Raw genomic sequence first — 17,854 nt, forward strand, 5'->3', positions numbered from 1 at the left:
ACTCAAGTGACTTGCTTTAAATTTTTCTCTTTTATTGACTCTTTGAGAATTTCATACCATATATTTTGATCATAATTACCCAAACTCCTCCCAAATTCAACCCTACCTCCCTACGCCAAATTTTGTGTTCTTTAAACATTTATTTATAACCTATTGATTATCAGTTTGTGCTGATCACATATTCCTGGGTGTGGGGCTATCTGCTGGAGCATGGTCAATCTACGAGGAACCATACTCTTAAAGAAGACTGATTCTTCCTCCCCCAGAAGCCCTCAATTGCCTGCAGTCCCTCAGTTAGGGGTAGAGGTTCATGAATCCCTTTCTACTCTATGACAGAATGTTGGCTGGCTTGATTCTGTGCAAACAACCACGACTGCTGTGAGATCCTGAGTACGGAGATCAAGTTATATCCAGAAGACACTATTTTGGTCTGGCTCTCCTCAACCTCTGGCTCTTACAGTCTGCTCCCTTTTCTGTGATGGTCACTGAGCCTGGGGGAGGGGGTGTGACTGAGAAGGCCATTGAGCACTCCACTGACATTTATTCTCTACACTTGTTGTGTACTATTTGTGATTTTCTATTAACCACCATCCACTACACCAAGAAACTTTTCAGATGAGGTGAGAACTGCACTTAATCTACCGGTATAGATGTACAAATTTAGAGGGCCATTTGATACTGTACACATTAAGTAGAAATAATAATTAAAGGTATACCTCTTGGGAGTATGTGCTCCCCAATCACAGGTTCATGGCTAAATTTACAGTGCCAGGCATGTATTTCCTCCTATGGTGGCCTCAAATATAGCCAGAAAGTGACTGGTTACCCTCATAGAATTTGTAGCATTATTGCACACATGTGTATATCTTGCCATCCAGGTCATAACTGCAATTCGTCAGGTTCACAGCTGGGTAAGATTATTAAAATCTCCTGTCAACAGCATATATAGCACTCTCCAGTACCATGAAAGCTAGCCAGCAGGGAGGAAGCTTCCTGAGCCATGCCAATTTAATTGCCCCATGTTCTGTGACCAATTTGGGCAGTGTCTTCAGCAATAGGATCTTACTGTCTAGTTCTGTTGGCAACCAAGATCAATGGTAATATCTTGTATTTTGGGGTGTCTCCAGAACCATATGACCCGCTTTATTATGATATTTATTAACTTTATTGTAGCAATATAGAACTGAACCCACAATACCTCCAAGATATGACTTATCCTTTAAATTTTTGAAAAGAAGTACTAGCCTAAAGCATCAGGTTTCTGGAATCTAGTCTTAGCTTTTCCATAAACTACATGTATAGCTGCAGACAGTTACTTTCTAGGTCCTGGCATCATCTTTTGTCCAATGATAGGAATGAGTTGTGTGGCTTCAGTATCCAAAAATAATTCCTCTACTCCTTTAACCCACACAGTGCCTTAAAACAGCAGTACAAAATAATCCACACAAATGAGCTGGTTTTACAAATTATTCTTCAGTCATATTTGTTGGAAGGCTCAAGCATAGATGAATGGCATTTGGCAGGAGGAAAACTTTAGTCTATCTGAAACCCTTAATTATACACTGTAGGCAGCTTTGTAGCTTGATCTGTGTCAAAGGACACCACATTGTCAAATGACACACCAGGGAGATAGGATTTTGCCACAGCTTGTTCATCTGTGGGTGACTGGCTTGTGTTAGAGAGGTGGCTTCCAGTCCTCCTATCTTTAAAGTACTCATGTCCAGTTCCTATGGAGACAAGTCCATTGTCATTGACCACACTCAGTGAGGACCATAAGTGGTTACACATAGGATTTGTTTCAAGACTTTGTTTATAGTCAAATACTATTGTCATCCCAGATGTAAGTTAGGGGTGTGTGTGTGTGTGTGTGTGTGTGTGTGTACATGTGTGACGGGAAAACCAGAAGTCCATATCAAATGCCTTCCTCGGTCCCTCTTCATCTTAATTTTTGAGAGTCTTTTTCTGATCCTGGAACTTCTGATTTGGCTTAATTGACTGGTCAGCAAGCTCCAGGGTCTTCCCATCTCCACCTCCCCAGTGCTGGGATTACAGCTGTGTGCCACCACTTTTACTTGGATAGTAGGGATCAAACACAGGTCTTCATACTTGCATAACAAGTAGACTAAGCCAGCTCCTCAGATCCCACAGGTGCACCTTCTTACAAGGCAGAGTTCCATACATGCCACGCTGGCCTTGAACTCACTATGCAGTTGAAGATGACCTTGAGATTCTCATCCTCTTGCCTCCATCTCCAGAGTACTGAGGTTAGATGTGTGCACCACCACACATCTATGTTTATGGGATGCTGAGGACAGAACCAAGGACTTCATGCATGCCAGGCAAACACCTCACTACCTGAGCTATATCTCTAGCTACTATGTGTAGTAAGGCCAGGGCAGGATATTGGTGTCTTCCCCATCACTCTCCACTTTATTCCTTGGAGGAAAGCTTTCTCGCTGAGCCTCCAGTTCACTGTTTTTCTGGCTAGGTTGGTTGGACAGCTAGTCAAAGTGATTGATCCTCCTCTCTCTGCCTCCAGTCTGAGTTTGCACTGCAGTTACAGGCACACATGGCCACACCCAGATTTTTACCTGGGTGCTGGGATCCAAACTCAGGTCTTCATACTTATACAGAAAATGTGTTTTCCCATTAAACAATCTCCCTAACCCAGAATTTTTTGTACTATGATTACCTATAGATATATATTATAGCTATATCTATTTACTCATATTTATATTAAACATACAATATTTATTATGGAAATTTATAATATCTATTGATAATTACTACTCACTGATGTAGTAATATCTATTATGACTATTTTGAATTATTTTTAGTTGTGGTAAAAAAATTTACTAGTTTAACCATCGATTCAGTGGTATTTAGTATATTTAAAGCATCATGCAATCATCACCATTCAAGTCCAGAAGTCTCCATCATACAAAACTGGGACTCTGTGCATTAACTACCAGAATTCTGTTCCTTCTTTCACAGCTTTATGTCACTGGTATCTCAAGTACCTCTTTATATTATACCTTATACTAGGTTTTAATGTTTTCTATTAAGTTCAGCTTAATAACTTGCTGAGGACAGCAAAAAGGTCTGTGTAATAAGAATGCTGAAATTAGGAAGATGGGGAATAAAATAGGAAAAGGAGCTTGTAGGGCCATGTAGATCTCGTTGACAATGTGGCGCTCATAAAATTTATGGGGACATCTTTGGAGCATTGGTGGCAGACAAGTGAAATGACTGAGTTTGTTTTAGAAGGGTCATGGGGCTTCCATGAAACACTGCAGGCATCGGAAGGCAATAGGAGAACAGCTGGATTCAGTAGCTGGGTAGCATGTAAGGTGACTGGGCTACAGTCGGTGAATCAAGCAGTTGGAATCTGGATACAATTTGAAGGTAATGCCTGCAAAATTGGCTGATGTATTGGGTTCAGGGTGGGAGAGAAAGAAAAGAGTCAAGACTGACCTCATACTTCTTGGGTTGAATAACTGGAAGGATGGAATTGCCATTTATTGATGTGGGGATAGAGGAGGAGGAGCTATTAAATGGAGGAGATGAGAAAGTTCTGTTTCAATCATGTTGCATTTCACAGTCTATTAGAGACCTAATTGAAGATGTCAAATAGGCAGTTGAATATGCAAGTCTGGAGTTCATGGAGAAAACGGGACTGGAGTCAGATATTTTAGAGATGAAATGCAGGTGACATTTGAAGCTACGAGTTTGAATGAATTACCTACGACAAGAAAGAAAGGATAGATGGGGAAAGGGTCTTAGTAATGGACCCCAAGGCATGTCAATGTTCAGAGGTCAAGTGGAAGACCCAGTGATGGAAGTTAGAACACCCAATGAGGGAAGAGATTGACAGTGGATGGCATAGTCTCCTGAATAGCCCAGTCAATACAGTGACCAGTTGTGTCTCAAGTGGCTATGAGACTGAGCATTGTATTTAGCAGTGGCTTATGTTGAGATGAAGCTCCGGACACCAGTCCTATCTGATGATGCAACTAGATGGGGACTCCTACACCAAGCAATTCTACTTCATTTTACTGCTACAGTAAATTGGCTGACATTTATCAAACCCAGTTTGCTCCTTATTCTTCTATGAACTGAGAGTGGCCAAAATGGATCGCATCACAGCCCTGGATCTCATAGTAGTTTCGTGATCTAAGACCAACACTTAGAACTCCCTGAGCTGGGTCTTTTAAGTCCTAGGACTCTGTTCTCAGATTCCATGTACACTCTTCAAACTAGGGCTGTATTTTGTCCTCATCAAAGCCTGGCATTGAGGTGGTTCTTTATGTTCTCTGCCATTCCTTCTTGAAGATCAGTACCTTATTTATTGATAAAAATAAAAACAAACAAACAAACAAAAAAGAACACCTGCCCTGCTTTCTGTCTTACCAACTATATAAGGAATTTTTCCTTCCGAGTTTGGTTTCTCCAAAAGAATGAAGAATGGTCTTGTTTTTGGACAACCTTGCACTTATTAGTTCACTTTACATATAATAGTTCTTTTTCTTTTTATATATCTGTACTATATAACTATATCATTTCCTCCCCTCTCTCTTTCTCCTTCTGTGTACCACCCACTTCTCAAGTTAATGTCCTCTTTTCCTGAAATTATTGTGGTACACACACACACACAGTAAATACAATCTGATGAATCCATTTAGTATTGCTTTTATGCATAAGTTTTTAGGGCTGACCATTTGATATTGGATAGCCAATTAGAGATCTCATCCCTGGGGAAAACTGATTCTCTCTCAGCGGTAATTAATTGCCTGTAGCATTTCATCTACAGGTGGGGGCCTTGTGAGACTTTCCCTACCAACAGTCATCAATCCTTTAACAAACATGTTTTGTGCACTGTTATGGGTAGAATGTGAAGTGTCTCCATTAGGCTTGTGTGTTTGAACACTTGACTGTTTGGGAAGGTGATAGAATCTTTAGGGTAGGAGGTATGGCTTTCCAAAGTGGTTCAGTGAGGATGGGCTCAGCCTGTTTGCGCCTACTTCTAACCCAAGGTCCCTATTGCTGAGTCTGTCTAGGTGAGTAGGTTTCAGGATGAACTCCTACTTTACAGACTGGCCCACTTCCACCACAGTGCTTTCTCTGCCATGATGGACTAGTTTCCTCTTACACCATGGGCTAAAATAAACCCCTTCTTATATCAGTTGCTTCTATCCAGTATCTTATCACACAATGAGAAAAGTAACACATAGAGACTCTAGTAAGGTTGCCTCTTGCAGGAAGTCTACTGAGTCTTAGGTAGAAATGCCATCCACAGGCTGGACCAGAAGACCTCAAAGAAAGACATGAGCACAAGGAGGTAAATGTCTTGAAAGGTCCCTGAGGAGGGACATGTTAGATGGAGTTGGCGCCTTAAAAGCTAGACAGGGGACTGGAAAGATAACTCATTCAGCAGAGTGCTTACCTTGCAAACATGAAGGGCTTCATTTAGAATGTAAAAGGCTAGGCATTCTGGCACATGTGGGAAATCTCAGGCCTGGGAAGGGGGAAGGAGGTGGGTTTCTTGGGCTGGGTGATAAACCAACCAATATACTTGGTGAATTCCAGGCCAGTGAGAGAAAATGATGGTGCCTAAAGAATGAAACTAAAGATTTCCTTTAGCCTCTACATGCTTGTGTACAGGAACCTGTACATACATATGCATGCACACACACTGTGTACATGTGAGGTAGAAATGATTTAAGGGAAAAATATAATCACACGAGATCATTTGATATCCTATTTAAAGATAACATTAAGCCATCTAACCACTACTGACAGGTTAGTCTGAAGAGATGAAATTAGTGTCAGGTAGCTTTCAATACATTATGCACACAGGAAACCCATTCAGGTGTTTAAAGGGGCTATGGTATGATGTTCAGGATTATCTTTTAGGAGACTGCTAATGGGGTGATAGTGTGTAGTGGTAGTAAGGTGAGAATTTGGAAATAAGTTATCTTGATTTATATACTCATTCTCATGCATGCATGAGATACTGAAGGTATATCACACAGGTAAGTGGGCTAGTGAGATGGCTTATCAGGTAAAGGTACCCGAGTACAGTTCCTGAAACCTACACAGTAGGAGAGACTGACTCCCTCAAGTTGTCCTCTGACTTCCACAAGTATTCCATGACATGCACACACAAAACCTGATAAGGTCCCAGTGTCAACATTTACATAACATAATGAGTTTTAAAAATGCATCCCTGACCCCTTCCTACCTAAGGCATTTTTGTAATGTCCTTAGAATTTGTGAATTCCAACTTCTTTGGAATAAGGGTCTTTGTAGATATGGTCAAATTAAGGATTTGAGAGAGAATTCTACGCTATCAGATGGGCTGTAAATACTATTACAAGTACCCTTTTAGAAGAGAGGCATACAAAGCTCTGATGCGGAACAAATAGCATTGTGGCTCTGGGGACAGATTGGAATGGTTCAGCCCTAGCCAAGGAACAACTACAGCCACCAGGAGCTGGAAGGAGCAAGTACCAAGTCTCTCCCAGAGTCTGGAGGGAGCCCAGGCCTACTGGCAACCTTGACATACATTTCTGACCTCCAGAACCATAGACAATAAATGTCTGTTGTTTTCAGCCACCAATATTGCAGTGGCCTTTGTGGGTGCCACAAGAAACCAAATAAGCAATGCTAGTTACTATGGGAATGGAGGAGCCCACACCTTTGTTAAAGAGATCTGATTTGTAATATTAGGAAGTCAAGTTCAGGGCATAATTGTGATCTAGCAGCAATTATTTAACACTCTGTTGAGAGCCCAGTTCTTTGGGTGGAGGTGGGCATGTTGCCCCAGAACATGGGAGAACTATAGAACTATCAATCTGCAGTGAATGCCACAGCCTCTGTGAGGCCCGGAGACACATTCTGCTGTGGTTCTAGGTGCGGGAACCTCACTGGGCTTTTTCATGGTCTGGGTGGAGTTTTCTAAGATCCTGCCCCTTCACTTGGATTCACCATTATCAGCTCCCAGGTGTCTGGCCATGGACCCCTAGCATCTGGGATATCTAGAGAGAAATAGGATTGTTTTCTCATACATAAACAGAAGAAAAAAGTAAACAACCTCATTTCCTTTCTCTTGAATTTGAAAAATTTGACAGCAACAAAACTGAAATCTACGCCCTTAACACTTAGTAAATGCATTAGGCTGAAGTCACACTGTGAGCTTTTAATGTCACCACAGATCCCTCTGTTCCTTTGGGGGAATACATACTCCCTCGGAATCTGGGGTCTGAATCTACTTGGGTTTTTCCTGGTGCTTGCCTAAAGGCTTCCTCCTCGGCCCTTTTGCTACTTTCCTGCAATGGCTGTCAAGTGCCTCACACACATTGCTTGGTCAACCCCAAAGGCTTAAAATGATGGAATTTTCTTCTTTTTACCATTCTGAGAAATGGAGGTTCCAAATCAAGGTGTGATCAGGGTCATGCACCTTCCCCATTCTCTTGGTGATCCCTCCCTTGTGTTTTGCAGTAAAGCTAGGTGTGCCTTGCCTTATGGCTGCCTAAGTCCAGCCTCTGCCTCTGACTTGCCCAAGATTTCTTTCCTGTGTCTTTGTTTTTTATAAAGATAGGTCATTGTTTAGTGTCCACCTTGACTCAGTGTTACCTCACTGTACTGGGTTACATCTGTGAGATATATATATATATATATATATATATATATATATATATATATATATATATATATATATGAAAGTGCCTATGAAGACACTGTTCCTAGGCTGGGTCACTCTCTGAGGTTTAGAGGGGGCATGTGTCTTGAGGGAACACAATTCAGCTCACTGTAGGTCCTAAGGTTGGGATGTTTACAGTGCCTATAGTGACTAGGCAAAGCAAATCATCTGTCATTTGTTAGTGTACAAGCATAAATAAGCCTGAACAGACTAGTGAGACCACCCTGTCTGCTGTAAGCAGTCTCCAGTTAGGATGACAGTTCATGCTTGGGACAGTTGCCCATCTTGAGCTCCCCTGCCTTCCTCTGAGACTACTCCAGCAGGACTGTTTTCTACAGATGGATCCAGGTCCCATGTCACCTGCTGTTTCTGCTGATATGGCCACCTGTCTCCTGGCCCAGGGCCTTCGATGCTTTGTAGTTCTCTGTGGATACATTGGGAATTGTTCCAAAGGCTCCTTTTCTCCAGTTAGGGTGTATTTCTCTTTAAAGGGTAGTGCTCCCTAACCCCACCCTATATCCACTAAGGTTACCATGCTACCTTTCCATTTGCAAATTGAGCTCTACAGTGGCTCAGGAAAGCAAGTTCCTATGTCACTCATGCCATGTCATTATCTATAAGGACAAGTCACTGACCCACAGTGTTGGGTTCTTTCCCTTTGCAAGAAAGGGCACTGTTTCCTGTTCCATAGTTTATAATTTTACTTACAGTCAAAGAAATAGTAAATGAGAAATCCCAGAAAATATACATTTTGTAAGTTTTGGTTTGTTTTTTGTTTGTCTGTTTGTTTGTTTTTTGTTTTTGCTTTCTGAAGACATGGTTTCTCTGTGTAGCCCTGGCTGTCCTGGAACTAATTCTGTAGACCAGGCTGGCCTCAGACTCACAGAGATCCGCCTACCTCTGCCTCCTGAGTGCCTGGCCAGGTTGTAAGTGTTTAGTGAATGCTGTTCTGAGTATCATAACAAAATTTCTTCATCCCTAGCATTCAAACCTGGATGTGAAGCATCTCTTGGACCAGTTTAGTCACAGTCCATGCTATGCGGTCATTGGTGTCTTAGCCATAAGCTTATCAGAATAATTGTCTCAATATCACAGTGTGTGTGTGTTCAGGTTACCATTATTTTGCCTAAACATGCTCTCAAAGCACAGAAGTGGTGATTGGGGGTGAGGGGGACTTTCCTATGCCAAAAAGGAACCAAAAAGTGCTTTCTTAAGTAAAAAAAAAAAGTGAACATTTACCATAGGTATATATGTATACAACAAACAGCAAGTAGGAATTTGGTACTAATGTTTATAGTTTCATGTGTCTACTGGTGGGGGAGGGTCTTAGGACACCCCCCACACACTACTACAGTTTGTTATGTAGCTAGGTACTACGTTACATCCTACACTGTCAAACTGCTGTTCTTCCTGTCACTCACAGGGGATTCTGTACAGGTTAAACCCACACTACAGACATAGGGCCTTTGCCACCTTAAACTCTCTCTGCTCACTCAAAGATGACCAAGATGACATTCCTGCCATACTGGAGCAAGATTGGGCTCCCAACTTGCCATGGCTCCTTGTGGAGTCTGAAAGTCTTCATTCAAACTCCAGATCGACCGCTCGCTGTCAGCACAGACCAATGTAAGGTTCTTCACTTTCCTAAGCCCAAGTATGCGTGTTTCCAGCACAGCTGGTTACTGTGAGATCTTAGTGACTTGGTAAATGTCCACCAGAGCTTTCCACTCAGCCAGTTATAGTCACTGCTCCATAAATCTGCCCTGGTGATTACAGGCACTGTCAATGGTACAGCTGAAGAATGGCTATTTTACAGCACCATTCAGATTCAAAGAACGCCCTCTGGACCACATGGCTATAAGAACATCCTCCCTTCAGGTAGTGTTTTATCTCTGTAGTTTCCTCACCCTGTTTTCACCTTATTTCAAAGCAAGAGTCATTCTTCCCTCTCAAAACTAACCATCTTTACACCCTTGGTCCTATCCCTTCCCCTCTATGCAGAACCTGTGTGTGGTGTTCCCATCACGTCTCCATTGGCCGTATCTCTCAAGAACTCCACTTTGCTTTCACTTTAAAAAATGCTCAGTCCCACAGCCCACTTAACATACTGTTTAGGGGGTGGCGAATATGATCAAAACACATTGTACAAGACTCTAAGCGCTCAAAGAACTGATAAAAAATGCAATTAATAAGTAAATAAAATTTAAAGATGCTGCTTGTATCTTCCTTTCCCATCAAACTTTGTGAATTCTTTTAACATTGAACAGATAATATATTTCGCAAGCACTAACGGATACAATGGCAGGTCCAGGGGGCTAGATAATTGATGGCACCTCTGTTGTCTTTCGGCATGATCTCAAGCAAGATCTTTGTTCTGGTGCTTGCCTAACCTTCTTCGTATGCAGGCCACCTCAGTTTCTCTTCCCAGCTTTGGACAGCCCCTTGTTCACAGCATGCCACCTGATTAGCTCCTGCATCTCTTCTACATCCCAGTGCAGACACTGTTTCTTTGAAGAGACCCTGCCTTGCCCTCATCTGTTACTTGTCTTGTTCAGAACACAACTTGGTTTCTAGCTTCCCCTCCTCAGTCACTGGGCTGCCTTTTGTGAGTCTCTGTGATGCTGAGGATCGAACCTGGGGCATCAGCTATACCAGTCAAGCACTTTAGCACTGACCAGCCCTCAACTGTCTTTTTCATTACACCTGTGGGAGCAGGGATTATGTCCTAACTACCTCACCCTATGTTGTCCTACTAGCATGATGTCAGTTGTCAGTGATAAAAGAAAGGGAGGGACAAAGGACATCCTGTAAGAGTCAGTCAGTTAGAGAAACTGAAACCATGTATTAGGGCATGTTGAGCAGAATAGTATAGAGTTCCTGTGTGTTTGGGGAGCAGAGTACAGGAGTGAACTCAGAGTGTGTGAAACAGTCAGAAAACTCCCCTGCTAAGGTGAGTGGGGGTCAGAATGAAGGTAAGGGGCAATACACCCTGGCAAACAGAAGACTATACAGAGAGGAAAGAACTTCATTTCCAGAACTCTATAGACTGAGGCTGGAGAAGCATGAGTTCTGAGCCATCCTGGTCTACATGGCAAGACAGCGTTTTAAAAAGGGAGAGGGCAGAAACAACAACAAAACTCGTGAGTTAGAGAATTTTGTCTGTGAGCCTGGAGAAAAGGGAGCTTGTAGAGAAATAGCAGCAGTGAGACCAGGGACATAGGTAACTGTGGACCTGACCTATTTCCTGTGGAACTAAAACATCTGGAAAGAACAAGAGAGAGGAGTTTAGAGTAGAGGCATAGTGTGATTTGATTTGCGTTTTAAAAGCTGTTTTAGGCATCTTAAACTCTCATGCATGGCTGGTGTGTTAGAAAATGGTGTAACTATTTTAGAAGCTGTTTGGCAGCTTCTTACAAAGCAAAGCATAAGCGCATCCAAAAAACTGACAATCCTACTTAGATATTTACTCTAAACTGTTGAAACTATATATCCAAAAAAAGACTTATGCAAAATGTTTATAATGCATTTTTTTTTTGTAAAACTGAAAATAGGTGAGTTTTTCAAAGGCAGGTAAATGGAAAACTGTGACACACATCTGCAGTTATACATGACTGCAGTAGAAGGTGCAGATTAGCACTTAAGTTCATAGATGTTACATTAAGCTGAAAAATCCATACACACAAAAATATCTCCTATCCAATCCCATTTACATACTGTTCAAAAGCAGCAAAACCCATCTATGGGGCTAGAAATCAGAATGGCACTTGCCTCTGGGAATGTTGGGGCAAAAGCCATGACAGAATGTTCTGGGAAATGGAAACGTTTTGTCTAGTGTGTGTGTGTGTGTGTGTGTGTGTGTGTGTGTGTGTGTGAATACAGGCATGCACATGGCATGACGTGTGTGGAGTTTGGAAAACCACCCTGGGTGATGGTCTTTACCTTCCTCTTCATGTGAGACAGACTTGAGTTGTTTTTGCTGTGCCCCCCAAGCTAGCTGACCCCGAGCTTCTGGGATTCTCCCATCACTGCCGCCAGTTTTACTTCTGGAACACTGGGATTCAAATGTAGGCTAACATGCCTGGTTTTATATGAGTTTGGGGGGGGGATCTGAAATGAGGACCTCATGCTTGTGTGCTTTACTCAATAAGCCATCTTCCCAGCCCACATCTTAAATCTTAATGGAGTTGGTAACCTTGTTCACACTCATTGAGCCATACACTTCCAATGTGTGTGATTATATAAAAATTACTCTTCAGTTTTTTAGAAAAGAGAAAAATACTTCCTTGAAGTCACTATGGAAAGGGATAGAAAAGAGAATTAAAAATAAACCTGGAGAGATGGTAACAATGCAGTTGGAAATTGCACACCTAGAATTTAAGCAGTGAAAGTGAAATAGGAAAGAGTAATGAAATTTCTGGGCTATTAAGGAGATAGACTTTATAAGACTTCAAAACTAGACTGGAGAAGATAGGGTTGAGAGAGCTGGTGGTGTGGGTATAGTTGGTAGAGGAAAATGTTTTCCGGGGAGACCTCTGGTCATGGGAGATGAGCTGCGTTACAGAACAATTGACGTGGATGTTATCTCTTGGGCATTTGTAGTTCTAGTAGATTCTAGAACTGGGGAGGCTCTGGATACAGCCAGATTGACGCAGGAAGGAGGCATCATTGAGTCTGTAAGGAAAGGGAGAGCACGTATAGATTAAGTAGTAGCTAAAGACAGAGTCCTGAAAACCTTGACATTTAAAGGGCAAAAGAAAGAGGGAACCCCTGAAGGAATTTAAAATGTCTGTCATGTGGCCAAGTAAGGGCAAAGTGGTTCAACAAATACAGAGGTTCTAATCCCCGGTGCTGTAGAAGAGCAGAGGGATCCTTAACACCCAACCCCAGACCCATTAACCGAGACCCCCTGCTCTCGTCTGCTCCCTCCTTGCACTCTGAGAATGTTTGCCCTGAAGGTGCCTAAAGCCCTCCAGGGCTCTAGATGGGTGACGTGCTCACAGCTATGCCATCGACATACTCTGCAGCATTTGACAATCTGTTTAAAAAGCTTTCTCTTAGCCTCTGTGACCTGATGGGTGCTTGTTAGCCCTTTGAACACAGTCACTTCCTAAGTGTCTTTCCTCCCTCTGCTGAGCATGCATTGAGATGTACCCTCTAATGTATATCCTCTGCTAGGCGCCGAGCATAAAAAGTGGAGAGTGGGCCTGGCTTCCCGGGAGTTGATAGCATGGTTATAGAAAATGCAAATAAATAGCTTCGATATATACTATGATAGACAGTTATTTAGCAGGGTACCCTGGAAATATAGACGGATCATCAGGCTGGGGAGATGGCTCAGTCAGTAAGGTAGCTGTCATGCAAACATAAGGACCTGAGTTCAGAGCCACATGTGTAGACCTGTGAGATTACTCAGTGGGTAAAGGTTCCTGCTGCCAAGCCTGACAAACTGAGTTTGATCCTGCGACCAGCACGATGAAAGAAAGAAACTAACATGCTGTCCTCTGACTTCCACATGTGCTCCTTAAATTGGGCATTGTGGGGAAAGATGCCGCTGTTGAGGAGGCAGACCAGTCCGTCTCCAGCACTCACAGGCAAGCCAGGCAAGCTGAATCTCTGAGATTCAGGCCAAGTAAGAGACCCTGTCTCATAAAATTAGGTGGAGAGCAACTGAAGAAAACACACAGCCTCTGTCTTCTACTTGCATTCACACGAGCACATGCACAAACATGTATGACCATACACACATACAATAAGTAAGGCACAAAACAGTAAATACAAAACCACAGAGACATGGACAGGCAGTATATTGAGGTTGGCCATATGCACCAATACCTTCTCACTATAGTTGTAGGATGGGTGAGGTTAAGGTGATATTAGGAGTTAGATATGTAAATGGAGAGAGGGAAAGAAACCACAAAGTGTTATGTATAGAACTAAAGAGTTTAATCATTTTTCTAAGAGCAGTTGGGAGCCAGCTGGGATCTTGATTAAAATAAATGGTCAACAGATTTTGGAAAGGGGAGGAGATAAGTAGCTGAAGGATGGACAGATGGACAAGAAGGCTAGGGGCACAGGGCCCAGGGCCCAGTTAAGATGCTGTTTCAGTAATCAAGTGAGAAGTAATAGGGTTGGAATTAAAGGAACAGTGTGAACAGAGAGGGTGAAATTCCAGAATCATATCTGATACAGAATTGAGAGGATTTAGCACCTGGCTCAGGGATATGAATGAAGGTTGAGGATGCTGTTGAAGTTCTTAAATAGGGAGAATTGGGTGGATGGTGACTTCATTATGGGATTAGAAACAGCCTTTGAGTAGAAGTGAAACGGTGAATTAAGATTTAGGGGCTAAAGAGATGGCTCAGTGGATAAAGCACTTGCTATGCAAACATGGGGACCTGAGTTTGGATACCCAGAAAAAAATAACTGAGTTGTGGTGATGCATGCCTGTACCCCCAACACTGGGAGAAAGGGACAGGAAAGTCCCCAACTGCTCATTGGCAAAGCTAAGTTTCAGGTTCAGTAACAGTCTGTCTTAAACATTAAGATGGCAAAGTATTGAGGAAGATACTCAGTGTCTCTTGCCTCATACACACATGCATAGGCATGTGTACATGCATTACACACACACACACACACACACACACACACACACACGGGGGTGGGGGGGGGAGCTGTGTCATTTGGTTGGTGCTTTGTGTCATTATATAGATGGTTTCTGGAACCACTGTGTCAGAGGAGCCATTTCAGAAAGCCCGTGTAGGGAGTCACCATCAGAGGGCAGAGTGGGACATTAAAGGATAGCAATATTGGAGGGTTGAGAAGAAACAGCAGATACCTGGAAAGGATTTCAAAGGAAAACAACAAGGAATGTATGGTTCATTAAGAGCCAACAATGTCAATTTCTACAGATATGAGTGGGATTAAAATGCCATTGGGTTTGGTGATAGCCACCAAACACAGGGAAATTATTTTCATTGCAGGAAATTGAGAATATAGTATTGGAGTAGAAAGAAAAACCAGAGAAGGCCAATGTAAAATGTAGTCAATTCTGTATGCAAAGACTCAGAAATTATCCTTTCCTTTTAATTCACCAAAAACATTTTTACTTGAGGATATACTCCAGCAAAAATAAAATGAGTCCAACAAAGAAGAAAAGGGAATTTCTAAATAACAGAACATAGTCAGGATGACAGTTGGTCAGCAGATCGATCATGAAGTAATGTGTCTGTCACTGACCACTTAACAGGAAGATTAGATATGTTGATGAACATACTGTACTTTTATAAACATGTTTCTACTTGCCATAAGAAAAAAAAATCAAGAAACCATTGAGGGATAGAAGGGAAACCTGTGGGAGAAATTGAAGACTATATATGAAGCATGGTAAAATGGAGCATTCCCTGGAGGCTCAAGGGGTGGCTCTGGAGGGTAAGAGTGCTTGCTTTACAAGTATAAGGACCCAAGGTCAGATCTCCTGCACCGGCATAAGAAGCTGGGTGTGGACATAAGCACTTGTGACCCTGAGACTGGGAGGGAGGGTATGGGATAAGGAGAATTACTGGAGCTTCCTGAATGGCACAAACAAACAAAACAAAAACCACGGAGCTCCAGGTTCAGGGAAAGACTTTGTCTCAAGGGAATAAGATGAGTGATGGAGCAGGATGCCTGACATTCTGCTTTGGCCCCTGTCTGCATGCCTGTGCACACACAAGTACATATACACCACACATACATGTGTGCCCACACATAGACACGGTGTGGTGTAATTTTGAACAACATGATGCAGTGTAAGAAAAAGGAAACATGCAGTTGAACTTTATCTGATGATGTCATGGGTTTAATGAAATAGTGCTATATTCCTTTCTGCCATGATTTAATTACATTACCTGATTCTGCAGGGAATATAGTAACATAAATGCTATTTGTTGGTCTTTAGTTCCGATCCAATGGATTAGCAATTTTGCATATACAAAACTCTAGCTTCAGAAGAGTCTAAATTGTTTAGACATTGGTGTGTAAAAAAGTAATAACACAGCTAATTGAAGTTGAAATGCTGGAAAGGATATGAAGTTGGAATCCTTCACCAAGCCAGAGTCAGGTACTAGCCACTGTTCTGACCTTGACAGGTTACTGGATTTATAACAATGCTACGAGTTAGGTTCTCATTTCTATTTTCCAGGTAAGCAAATTGAGGTACAGAGTGGTGAAGTCCCTGCTCTGTGTCATGTTGATTCAAAACAGAGGCATTGGGATTGGTCCAGGTTCTGTGGCTCCAGGGTCTTCATTACACTCTGTTCCCTTGCTTCCCTAGGACAGGTGGAGAGGGATGCAGATGTCAGCAACTGCCTCCTCCACCCTGGAAGGACAGGAAGTACTAACCCAAACTAAGATTGGACCCTAAAATTGACAAGTGTCCTCACTGGTCACCTTTGCAAGTCAGGGCTAGAGTGGAAGACTAAGGTGAAACCCTTACTTTCTGTCACCTTTTGTACTATAGAACCTTCACATTTCTATCACTGTGTGTGCAGATTACTCTCATAAGTCAAACCCTGACCTGGCATGGTGGCATACGTCTTTATTACCAGCACTGTGGAGGCAGAGGCAGGGAAAACTAGTTAAGTTTGAAGCCAGCCTGGTCTACATAGTGAGTTCCAAGACAGCCAGAGTGACATAGTGAGACTATAGTCTCAAGAATAACAAAAACAAACAAACAGCAAAACCTCTGACTCTTCATTCAAGGTCCTGTTAAAAGGTTTTCTCAAAAATCTTCTCAAAAGCTTGTTCCATCCTCTGGGCTCCCATGATGGTCTACTGCCCCTGACTTCACTCTGCAGCTGCCCTTAAAAAGGCTTTGAGGACACTGTCAGATTGTCCTGCCTAAGGTGGATCTTGGTCATTGGTGAATGAACTGGGTGAGTAGCTGTCACTAACACCAGACTGTCACTCTTTCTTCCAATTCAAAGAACTTGGGAGCTACAGTTTGTGGCCACAAGTGAGTCATCTTGTTGCCACTGTGGGAGGAGATGGACAAAGACCGCAGAGTAGATGTTCTGTTTAGTCTCCATCAAGTGAAACTGACAGAATAGAAATGAATCTTAGGTCATTAGGTTCAATGCCATCATTCTATAATAGGGAAGAGGAAACTGAGACTAAGTGGTAGGAAGAATTTTTAAAAATCCCAACTGAATTTAATTTTCAGTTATAATAGCTGTATTATCTCATGTTTTAAAGTATATTTTTGTTTTTCTAATGACCAAAATAACATATATTCAATGCTTACCTTTTTCTATATTCTCTATTTATAGCATGGCTTTGAGCTTTTGTTTTTCTTTTAATGGCCTTATTTTGTATTGTAAGCTGGCACAAATTCCTTTTGGATGTCATTACATGATGCATAGATGTATGGGTGGGTGGATGAATTAAGGACTTTCCCAGGATCATATGGTTGGTCAGCAACAGATCTGAGACCTAGCAACCATCACTGCAGAATGTCAAGCAGCTGAAGTACCTAGTACAAAAGAGCTTCAGGGTTACCATGACAACCAAAGTAGTTCTCTAATTTCCATCCTTTGCTTAAGGGTCAGGTTCAGAGTGTTTTTTACAAGCACAGAGGTTAAGGTGCACATCAGGGACTGTTTGCACAGGCTCCTCCTGTTATGGAATAGTCTAGGTTAGGACTTGGGAATCAGCAATTTGATAAAACAGGAAGGAGAGCCAGATCTAAAAGATGTGCTCAGAGAAATGTGTCCAAGAACACAGTCCTTCAAGAGACCTGAAGATGTGGGAGGTAGACCCAGCTCCGGCCCTGCTCTGAAATCAACCCAAGGAATGTCTCTGGGAAGTCACTACCCACTGCAATTTCTTACCCATGAAGTCAGATGGCTGGACTTATCCCTTGATGGCATCTAAGGGTTCTTACGGTATAAAAACACCCCCAATTCAATAACTGAAAAAATATCCCATCAACATCCATAGAAGGCCAGACCTGGTGCTTCAAGAACCCCTGGCCAGATCTACATGGAAGGAATGTCCTTGCTCCCTCTTCATCACCTACACACTCTGCTTACATTACATTTCTCACTGTTGTGTGGCCTCTGTGCCTCAGCTGTCAAACAATGGAAAACACTTCCTTAGGTAGTTGCTTTCCATCAG

Source organism: Phodopus roborovskii, unplaced genomic scaffold, assembly GCF_943737965.1.
Source record: "Phodopus roborovskii unplaced genomic scaffold, PHOROB, whole genome shotgun sequence".
NCBI classification, from domain to species: Eukaryota; Metazoa; Chordata; class Mammalia; order Rodentia; family Cricetidae; genus Phodopus; species Phodopus roborovskii.